The sequence below is a fragment of the Coregonus clupeaformis genome, unplaced genomic scaffold, assembly GCF_020615455.1.
Source record: "Coregonus clupeaformis isolate EN_2021a unplaced genomic scaffold, ASM2061545v1 scaf2365, whole genome shotgun sequence".
In the NCBI taxonomy this organism is placed as follows: domain Eukaryota; kingdom Metazoa; phylum Chordata; class Actinopteri; order Salmoniformes; family Salmonidae; genus Coregonus; species Coregonus clupeaformis.
The window spans coordinates 53,250-60,816 of NW_025535819.1; positions in this window are offsets into that span (position 1 = coordinate 53,250).

A 7,567-nucleotide genomic window follows, 5' to 3' on the forward strand; every position below is an offset into this window, starting at 1 on the left:
TAGATCCAAACTGTTACAGACCCATATCCATCCTGCCCTGCCCTTCAAAAGTTTTTTTGAAAGCCAAGTCAACAAACAGATCACCGACCATTTCGAATCCCACCGTACCTTCTCCGCTATGCAATCCGGTTTCGAGCTGGTCATGGGTGCACTTCAGCCACGCTCAAGGTCCTAAACGATATTATAACGCGATCGATAATAGACAGTACTGTGCAGACGTTTTAATTGACCTGGCCAAGGCTTTCGACTCTGTCAACCACCGCATTCTTATTGGCAGACTAAATAGCCTTGGTTTCTCAAATGACTGCCTCGCCTGGTTCACCAACTACTTCTCAGATAGAGTTCAATGTGTCAAATCGGAGGGCCTGTTGTCTGGACCTATGGCAGTCTCTATGGGGGTGCCACAGGGTTCAATTCTTGGGCCGACTCTTAACTCTGTGTATATCAATGACGTCGCTCTTGCTGCTGGTGACTCTCAGATCCACCTCTACGCAGACGACACCATTTTGTATACATCTGGCCCTTCATTGGACACTGTGTTAACAAACCTCCAAACGAGCTTCAATTCCATACAACACTCCTTCAGTAGCCTCCAACTGCTCTTAAACACTAGTAAAACTAAATGCATGCTCTTCAACCCTTGCACCCGCCCACCCGACTAGAATCACTACTCTCGACGGGTCTGACCTAGAGTATGTGGACAACTACAAATATCTAGGTGTCTGGTTAGACTGTAAACTCTCCTTCCAGACTCACATTAAGAATCTCCAATCCAAAGTTAAATCTAGAATCGGTTTCCTATTTCGCAACAAAGCCTCCTTCACTCATGCTGCAAAACATGCCCTCGTAAAACTGACTATCCTACCGATCCTTGACTTCGGCGATGTCATTTACAAAATAGCCTCCAACACTCTACTCAGCAAATTGGATGTAGTCTATCACAGTGCCATCCGTTTTGTCTCCAAAGCCCCATATAATACCCACCACTGTGACCTGTACGCTCTTGTTGGCTGGTCCTCACTACATATTCGTCGCCAAACCCACTGGCTCCAGGCCATCTATAAATCACTGCTAGGCAAATCCCCGCCTTATCTTAGCTCATTGGTCACCACAGCAACACCCACCCGTAGTCTACGCTCCAGCGGTATATCTCACTGGTCATCCCCAAAGCCAACACCTCCTTTGGCCGCAATTCCTTCCAGTTCTCTGATGCCAATGACTGGAACAAATTGCAAAAATCTCTGAAGCTGGAGACACTTATCTCTCACTAACTTTAAGCATCAGTTGTCAGAGCACCTTACCGATCACTGCACCTGTACACAGCCCATCTGAAATTAGCCTGCCCAACTACCTCATCCCTATATTGTTATTTATTTTGCTCATTTGTACCCCAGTATCTCTATTTGCACATCATCTCTTGCACATCTATCATTCCAGTGTTAATACTAATTGTAATTATTTTGCACTATAGCCTATTTTATTGCCTTACCTCCATAACTTGCTAAATTTGCACACACTGTATATTATATGTATTTCTGTTGTATTTTTGACTTTGTTTTGTTTTACCCCATATGTAACTCTGTGTTGTTGTTTTTATCGCACTGCTTTGCTTTATCTTGGCCAGGTCGCAGTTGTAAATGAGAACTTGTTCTCAACTGGTTTACCTGGTTAAATAAAAAAATAAAAAAATAAAAAAATAAACAAATAGCTAAAGATATATGAAGTAGTTACACATTTACATAATGTGCTTTGATTATATGTAAAAGTATTTACTTTTAGAGACATTCTCATGATGTATGTGTGACATTTAGTAATGCAACATTTGTTATGTCAAGAAATCTGAGTATAAATGTTACCAGATTCACCAACACTTGAAGTTGTATATTACAATGTTTCTACAAGATAATAATAACTAGCATCACATAATCACTAACCACCACACATGTTGAGACTCACCTCAGCTGTGAGATATAGGGCAGACACTGAAGGAAACTCCTCACTTCACTCTCTTCATCTGACCAGCCCTTCAGCTCTACTGGTTTCTTCTCTGGTTGGAGTTTCAGCACTTCTAGGAGGAGGGAGGCCTTTCTCTTTGAGAGGTCTATGGACCAGACTGCAGGAGCTGACTGGTAAACTGGCTGTAATGCTGGAAGGACACTCCAGCCTGTTTGAGTCTCATAGTCCTTCACATGTGAGTACAGATCCAGCAGGAAATCACTCTGTTTAGAATTGTCTCCACTGAGAAAAGGAAAGGTGCTGTAAGTCCACACTGATGATACCAGCTTCAGTGTCTTCTCTCCTGTCTGCTCCCCCCATTCTGCTGCTTGAGACAGGAGATCCACCAGGAACTTGATCTGCTTTGAGGGATCAGACCTCCGTGGACAGAAACTGCAACAAGGACAGTAACAGCTGATTCAGACATGGATGAACACATGAAACCAGTCATAGCTAAAGATATATGAAGTAGTTACACATTTACATAATGTGCTTTGATTATATGTAAAAGTATTTACTTTTAGAGACATTCTCATGATGTATGTGTGACATTTAGTAATGCAACATTTGTTATGTCAAGAAATCTGAGTATAAATGTTACCAGATTCACCAACACTTGAAGTTGTATATTACAATGTTTCTACAAGATAATAACCACTAGCATCACATAATCACTAACCACCACACATGTTGAGACTCACCTCAGCTGTGAGATGTAGGGCAGACACTGAAGGAAACTCCTCACTTCACTCTCTTCATCTGACCAGTCCTTCAGCTCTACTGGTTTCTTCTCTGGTTGGAGTTTCAGCACTTCTAGGAGGAGGGAGGCCTTTCTCTTTGAGAGGGTCTATGGACCAGACTGCAGGAGCTGACTGGTAAACTGGCTGTAATGCTGGAAGGACACTCCAGCCTGTTTGAGTCTCATAGTCCTTCACGTGTGAGTACAGATCCAGCAGGAAATCACTCTGTTCAGAATTGTCTCCACTGAGAAAAGGAAAGGTGCTGTAAGTCCACACTGATGATACCAGCTTTAGTGTCTTCTCTCCCTGTCTGCTCCTCCCACTCTGCTGCTTGAGACAGGAGATCCACCAGGAACTTGATCTGCTTTGAGGGATCAGACCTCCATGGATAGAAACTGCAACAAGGACAGTAACAGCTGATTCAGACATGGATGAACACATGAAACCAGTCATAGCTAAAGATATATGAAGTAGTTATACATTTTGATAGATTAATTATTAATGACTAATTATTACACCCTGAAACTGTGTGAAATGTGTTAGAATGTGTGAGTGTAGGACCAGTAAAGATTATGACATTGTGTTACTATTTAGCAATGTGAGTAAGAGTTAGGCCAGACAACAAAGGACAAGGAGAACTGTCTATAGGCAACTGATAACTGAGGAATTTAGGGAGTAGAGAAACTGTTAGGCTTGTGTGTGTGTGTGTGTGTGTGTGTGTGTGTGTGTGTGTGTGTGTGTGTGTGTGTGTGTGTGTGTGTGTGTGTGACATGATGGTCAGGAGAGCAGTTTTCCAGTGGAAAACTACAGCCCGCCTAAAGAGGGGAGGGATTTTTTTTTTCTCTGACGTGTGCATATAAAAAGATTGTACGGCCATTTTGTTTTAGAACGTTCTCAATGAATAAAGCCTGATGATTGTATGCTGGGCTGCTTGGTCTGATTATTAGAGATTTCCAACCTCTGGGATACAGACTGAGTAGTAAGTTCATTTTTGAAACATTGGGATAGAAATTCACGTAACAGCTTGGTCCTTCGAGCCGGATCTCAACACCCGCTGTCTGTCATCCCAGGGAACCCCGAAACCGTGCACGGGCGGATCTAGAATCCGTGGGATAAAGTCCTGACCTCTAAGATTGAGGGTTAATCCAGGCCGGCGGTGAACTGGTTCACGACAGGAACGGTGACGAGATCCAACCAAATTGAGTCCCAGCTACAAGAATAAGGTCAGTAATCTTTATTCATTGGATTTTGGGGGAATTGAACTGTAACCTGCAGTAAGGATTTGTGGAGTTAAAATTTGCTGTAGTGAGGTTCCGTCAATAATCCAAAGAGATCGAACATCCGGTAGCTCGTTTTTAGAAGACGGGGGGTAAGGGGGGAGGGTCCAAAAATAGACTCCGGGTAGAGGCCATTACCGAACATAAACTAGCCTTGTGTTGAGACAATATGAAAGAGGGTTGTCAAACGTATACCAGGAGGAATTCAAATAGCATGTGTGAGAAATATAATATTATAAGTCACAAACAACTGTAGATTAGCAGTAACTCTATTCATTCCATGAAACTGGAGCCGTAATTTGTCTTAGTACAAACTCCAAGTTGCCGGTAGTGTTAACCAATAATCTTGCGTGAGACTTAATATTTGCTCAAAAGTCACATCTAAGAATACATTCCAAAAACAGGGACCAAAATAGGTTGTGTGAGGAAGTAAGTAATTATAATTGACTATTTTGAGGAAGAAACATAAGAAATAAATTAAAGATCGAATAAATCATTAAAAGCTAAATTGTAAAATTATTTAATACCTAACAACTCAGTTAAAGTGACAAAAACAATTATTAGAGAGAATCTAAATTCAAATAAAGGTGAGATTCAGGAATTTGGTAAAAGCCATAAAGTAATTTTTCAATGTTATGGGTGTAGGACGATCAAAGAGTCCTGCCAATATGGGAAGCAAACCCTCCAATGAGGTCCCGGGGTCAACCGGAGATGAGAGATTTATGGAATCCAGGGATAGAAGAAATCTCCATTATGTAACCAGGTGGAGGGAGAGGTATGGTTTTGAGGGACGTCTGGACGCAGATAAACTCGAATCCATGCTTAAACAGATACATACAGTGGGGAAAAAAAGTATTTAGTCAGCCACCAATTGTGAAAGTTCTCCCACTTAAAAGATGATGCCTGTCATTTTCATCATAGGTACACGTCAACTATGACAGACAAATTGAGAATTTTTTTCCCCAGAAAATCACATTGTAGGATTTTTATGAATTTATTTGCAAATTATGGTGGAAAATAAGTATTTGGTCACCTACAAACAAGCAAGATTTCTGGCTCTCACAGACCTGTAACTTCTTCTTTAAGAGGCTCCTCTGTCCTCCACTCGTTACCTGTATTAATGGCACCTGTTTGAACTTGTTATCAGTATAAAAGACACCTGTCCACAACCTCAAACAGTCACACTCCAAACTCCACATGGCCAAGACCAAAGAGCTGTCAAAGGACACCAGAAACAAAATTGTAGACCTGCACCAGGCTGGGAAGACTGAATCTGCAATAGGTAAGCAGCTTGGTTTGAAGAAATCAACTGTGGGAGCAATTATTAGGAAATGGAAGACATACAAGACCACTGATAATCTCCCTCAATCTGGGGCTCCACGCAAGATCTCACCCCGTAAGTCAAAATTATCAAAGAGCAAAAATCCCAGAACCACACGGGGGGACCTAGTGAATGACCTGCAGAGAGCTGGGACCAAAGTAACAAAGCCTACCATCGTAACACACTACGCCGCCAGGGACTCAAATCCTGCAGTGCCAGACGTGTCCCCCCTGCTTAAGCCAGTACATGTCCAGGCCCGTCTGAAGTTTGCTAGAGTGCATTTGGATGATCCAGAAGAGGATTGGGAGAATCTCATATGGTCAGATGAAACCAAAATATAACTTTTTGGTAAAAACTCAACTCGTCGTGTTTGGAGGACAAAGAATGCTGAGTTGCATCCAAAGAACACCATACCTACTGTGAAGCATGGGGGTGGAAACATCATGCTTTGGGGCAGTTTTTCTGCAAAGGGACCAGGACGACTGATCCGTGTAAAGGAAAGAATGAATGGGGCCATGTATCGTGAGATTTTGAGTGAAAACCTCCTTCCATCAGCAAGGGCATTGAAGATGAAACGTGGCTGGATCTTTCAGCATGACAATGATCCCAAACACACCGCCCGGGCAACGAAGAGTGGCTTCGTAAGAAGCATTTCAAGGTCCTGGAGTGGCCTAGCCAGTCTCAGATCTCAACCCCATAGAAAATCTTTGGAGGGAGTTGAAAGTCTGTGTTGCCCAGCGACAGCCCCCAAAACATCACTGCTCTAGAGGAGATCTGCATGGAGGAATGGGCCAAAATACCAGCAACAGTGTGTGAAAACCTTGTGAAGACTTACAGAAAACGTTTGACCTGTGTCATTGCCAACAAAGGGTATACAACAAAGTATTGAGAAACTTTTGTTATTGACCAAATACTTATTTTCCACCATAATTTGCAAATAAATTCATTAAAAATCCTACAATGTGATTTTCTGGATTTTTTTCCCTCATTTTGTCTGTCATAGTTCACGTGTACCTATGATGAAAACAGGCCTCTCTCATCTTTTTAAGTGGGAGAACTTGCACAATTGGTGGCTGACTAAATACTTTTTTTCCCCACTGTAAGGTGTGTAAAGGAGAAAGAAGCAGTGAGAGAGAGAGAGAGTAGGAGGGGGCCAGTACCCACTGATAGCCTTACCTAATCTATTGGCGGGGAATGAAAGGGGCCCCAGCAACCTTAGATGTATACAGTAATAATAATAATAATAATAATAATATGCCATTTAGCAGACAGGCCATGAACACAGAGGACGTGGCCAGAGCGGTAGAAGGAATGACCCACCCCAAAACAGGAATAGTAAGGTTTGGGCTGCCGTTAGAGGGCAGTGGGTTTCAGGGGATGCCCAGAGGGCACTTTGCCATGGGCCGATCACGGAGAGTATGTTGGGAAAATAACTGAATCGTGTAATAGCCTCAGAGAACATTACCATCGTCATGCAGACTTCTCTAAAGCACATGAGTGTAAACAAGAGGATAGTGAGACTGTCAGCCAGTACTTAGAAAGGGTTAAATATGTGTTTAACGCAAACAGTGGCATACCGAACCAGACCAGAGACAGGGGAATGATACGCCCCAACATCAGCAATTAAAGTTAGCATTCCTCAGTGGAATGAGACCAGAGATAAGCAGAACCATTAAAAAAACGTTGGTGGGTTAGGGGGGTGGCATCGCTAGCTGAGGTTAAACGATATGCAATTCATCATGAGCAGAATAACAGACAGGACAGAGCCAAGAGAGAGCAGAAAGGAGCAGAGTACTTAATGGCCACTCTTGGGGAAATAGCGGGTAAAGGCAGAAACACAGGGAAAAGTGAAAGCTACAGCGGGGGAGGTCGGTGCTTCAACTGTAACAAAGGAGGGCATTTCGCCAGAGAGTGTGAGGCCCCATGCAGATACTGTGGTAAGACAGGCCATAACTATTTTCAATGCAAACCCAAAGGAAAAGGAAAGAAAGAAAAAAGAGAGAAGCCTAACAGACGTCTATTTCCCAGCTTTGAGCGTGAGGAAGAGGAAGATAAGGCTTGACTAGTCCTTGAGGGAGAAAGAGTAGACTCTAGTGAGGGGGAGACTACGGAACCCATTGATCCAAATTGTGAGGTGTTTGAATTGGCTACTATTGACTTAGCACTTCAACAGGAACAGAAACCTTATTTGACATTGACAGTAATGGGTAAGAAAATTAAATTCCTTTGTGATA